The sequence below is a fragment of the Thunnus maccoyii genome, chromosome 4, assembly GCF_910596095.1.
Source record: "Thunnus maccoyii chromosome 4, fThuMac1.1, whole genome shotgun sequence".
Taxonomy (NCBI): Eukaryota; Metazoa; Chordata; class Actinopteri; order Scombriformes; family Scombridae; genus Thunnus; species Thunnus maccoyii.
The window spans coordinates 29,881,894-29,885,473 of NC_056536.1; the positions used below are offsets into that span (position 1 = coordinate 29,881,894).

The 3,580-nt window shown below is 40.0% G+C and overlaps 1 long non-coding RNA gene across 1 annotated transcript; it reads right to left on the reverse strand.

The window, feature by feature from the left end:
- Positions 1–564: 564 nt before the first annotated feature.
- Positions 565–1,580, reverse strand: LOC121896047. The gene is made up of 2 exons (XR_006095903.1): positions 1,088–1,580; positions 565–1,000 (listed from the first exon to the last, which is right to left on the reverse strand). It is a non-coding gene; the product is annotated as an uncharacterized LOC121896047 (long non-coding RNA).
- Positions 1,581–3,580: the final 2,000 nt, after the last annotated feature.

Below are 3,580 nucleotides of genomic sequence, written 5' to 3' on the forward strand. Positions count from 1 at the left end.
CCTATTTACAAAAACATCATTGTGTGTGTGTGTGTGTGTGTTTAGCCACACCGCTACACTCTGCACTGGATGTCCAAACACTAATAACAGCAGGCATGTTTTCTGTCTTAGGAGACTTCCGTGTGAGGCCACTGTACTTCATATTACAACCTCTTTACTCTGGACTACACTGCAAGTTTCTAAAAGAACTTTAGTACAAAGTCAAGAGGTTGTGGTATCACAACAAGCTAGCGAAGCTCGGAAACGGAAAACGTGTTCCCAAGCAGTGGTGTCTGCCAGAAAAATATAGAAAGTCACCAGCCATATCCTTTAACAGAAGCTGTGGGTTTAGCCCTAATTTTGCATATTTTGATGAAAACATGTGTATGGAGCACACAAACGAAGGAGTGGATCGTGCTGCAGCAGTGGTCTGAGAATTTTCTTTGGATGTTTTAACATATTTTCTGCTGTGACTTTAGGTGACCATTAAAATCTGCCGTGACTGTTCCAAGCTGACTCCGCAAAGGAGCAAACTACCTTTCAAGTGTGAGATAGACCCAAACCCAACAAATCTAACATAAAAAACATCATCGCACTATTTTTATTAGAAAAGAACGAAACATTTAGCTTATAGGTTTCTCATTTCTAGTAGTCATATAGGGATCACTTTTTTTTTCCCAACGGCATCTGGCTTGAGCAGTTTTGGAAGTTTCTGCCGTCTCCAGTTCAACCAGGAGATCAAGTTTCTGATCTGCTGTGTGAATTGGCTCGGGTTGCAGCGGAGAAATCAAACCTGTGATAAAATCCGCATCGTCAAGAAACCTGGAAGCTCCTCGAAGCCACTGAGAGTTTTACGTCTCCTGGGAGATGCGTTGGTTCCAGCAGTTTGGCCTGGTGGTTCTCCTGGATTCGGAGCTGATGATTAGGAGGTTCACTCAAGGTTTGAGGGTTTGGAAACACGGGACGGGATGCTTGTGCTTGGAAGGTTGTTGGTTTGAATCCTTAAACCATGTGGGAACATCTGGGAAAACATGGTCAATGAGTAAAACTCTTCCATCTGTCAGCAACTGCTGCTGAGGCACCTTTTAGCAAAGCATTTTAAACCTACTTGTTTACCAGATGCACTTGTAGACGGTTTTGGTAGGCAGCTCCAAATAATGAAGATGCATATGTAGAACTGAGTTTGAGTTAATGCTGTCACAACAAGAGCAGACCACATATGATCAGTTTGTTTTACTTAAGGAAAGGAGAAATAAAGCTAAAACCAAATCAAAAGGATAAAAGGCAAGGGGGGAAAACTCAAGCTTCTATCTTGCAATCAGCAGTCAGACCAGGTGAATCAAATCTCACTAACGAACCAGCCCTGATCTACAGGATCCTGCAAGGAGAGGCTTGGAAGTCCTCTCTAGAAGGTCATCAATGTGTCTTTTTTCATTGAAGACACCTGGACATGTGACATCAAGAAAAGCACAGGTGTTAATAGTAAAATTAATGCTGCTGGGTCCTGGTTTTGTGCATGCTGGCTCACTGGACACTTGAATAGAATGGAGCCAGTGTTAATGTTATTGGTAAGACTGCGACAATGCTAGAGGCTTGAACTGGTAACATTATCCAGTAATTCACGAGAAAATGGCAAACATTAGAGAAAAGTAGTAAAAAAACACAAAAAAAATGTGTGTAGCAGACATGTTTGTTTGTTTAATTCTGTTGGGAACCACTATTCTAAGATGAACCCATTGAATCTATGCACCCAACATGCTATCAAAGCTCTTCTTGAGAACTCTCACTGCTGCCACAAAAATGAGGGAGAAAACGTGGGAAAAAGTAAGGAGTTGCTAAAACAAACAAACAAAAAAGACTGAATTATACATTAAGAAATCCCAAGTCAAATGTTAGATAGAAGGTCAAAAATGGAAGGTCATTTTCCTTTACAGATGTTAGACAAGGCGGTTTTCACAGGGCTGAAAACACGGATGACCACTGCAAATATCGCAGATTGCATAAAGGGAGAAGGACAGAGGCAGCAGAAAATGACAGAGTGAGAGTGAGAGAGCCATAGACAGACAGAGAGAGAGCGAGGTGCCCCTGTGTCCCTGGTCACACCAGTGGGTAACCACATACTTCATCCCATGGCTCCAGACACACATACTCACACACTGAAGCCAATGATATGTTGGGAAACGTAGTGAGGGGAAACCTGAGAAGGGGAAAACTGAACGAAGGAGAAAAACAATAACAAGAAAGACCAAAAAAGATGGACACACTGTCTCCATGTTGCTATTTTTTCTCCTTGTCAATCTCTTTCCTTCTGTCTGAGTCACCATGTCTCATTTACATAGTGTATTCTAACACCATCGAGCATATTGTAATACATTTTAACCGGGTAGAAACAATATTTTCACTGCTGCCTTAAAAAATGTGAGTCGACCGAAAAGCAGAATTGCTTCAAATTTGTCTCGTGAATTGTGAAAATGTTAATCCAACCGATATGTTAAACTTTAGGTGTTAATTTGAATCAACAGCTGGTCAGTTGCTCAACACTCACATTTGTTTTCCATTTTCTCAGTTTAAAGAGTCAGTTTTGTTTTTCACACTAAGAACATGCAGTTGTAGCTGCTGCTGTTGGAGCCGCTTTGTACCAAAGTCAACATGCGGGATCGCTCTCAGTGAATAGTTAATTTAAAAGTGTATACGAGTAGACATCGAATCAAATACTAACCTCCATCATGGTTTCTTTTCATTATAATAAATAGAGACAGCCATGAATTAATATGTATTAAATACACACAGCCACACAGCAAGTTTCCATCATGTATGTTTTCTTCAAACCTCAAAAAAAGAAGGGTCTCTGGTGAGGTTTAACTCTCAAACAATGCATGCTGGGAAGTCTGCTAATATGAATGTGAACTCTCAGCTGTACATTCATTCAGTCAACTCATCATTTCGAGTCAACATCGTGTTTATAAGTTCAGGAATGGTCTCAAAATGAAAACGGAAATTAATAACACATAATAAAGTAAATTACTAAATTCCTGTATGATGTTTAACAGTGTACTGATGCTGACAGTTACATAGACATTTGCTCTAACTGGAAATACAAAAAAGTGTGTTTGTAGTAGAGGTTTTCACAGGTCCACTTATTTGGTTCCTATAAGACCTAAGTCCAGCCTTCAGTCTACTGGGTCCAGATGGGGTCACACTCTATCACTGCTGTCTAATGGATCCTTGTAGACTTGCTATTAGCTGTAATTTGGGGGAAAAAAATATATTTTTTTGAGGAAAGTCAGAGAGTTATTGTGCAAAGTGCAGGAAAAATTGAGGTGTTCTTTGTTAATGTACAGTATTATAGGAACAAGTTAGGAAAGAAAAGGAGTACGAGGAGGTAAAACCTCATGGAACATCAACTGATGAATGACCACAGAGGCTCATTTAGAGCCATTCAATGTGCCAAACTGATGGAAAAAAATGTCATTTCTCGGAAGATAAAATTAAATTTTTCATAGCCGGTGGCCATAAAATCCCCCTGTGATATGATTTAACTATGCATGCAATGATTTACAGTGAGAAAAATACTTCCAGAACCTGCTTCTCCAAACATTTT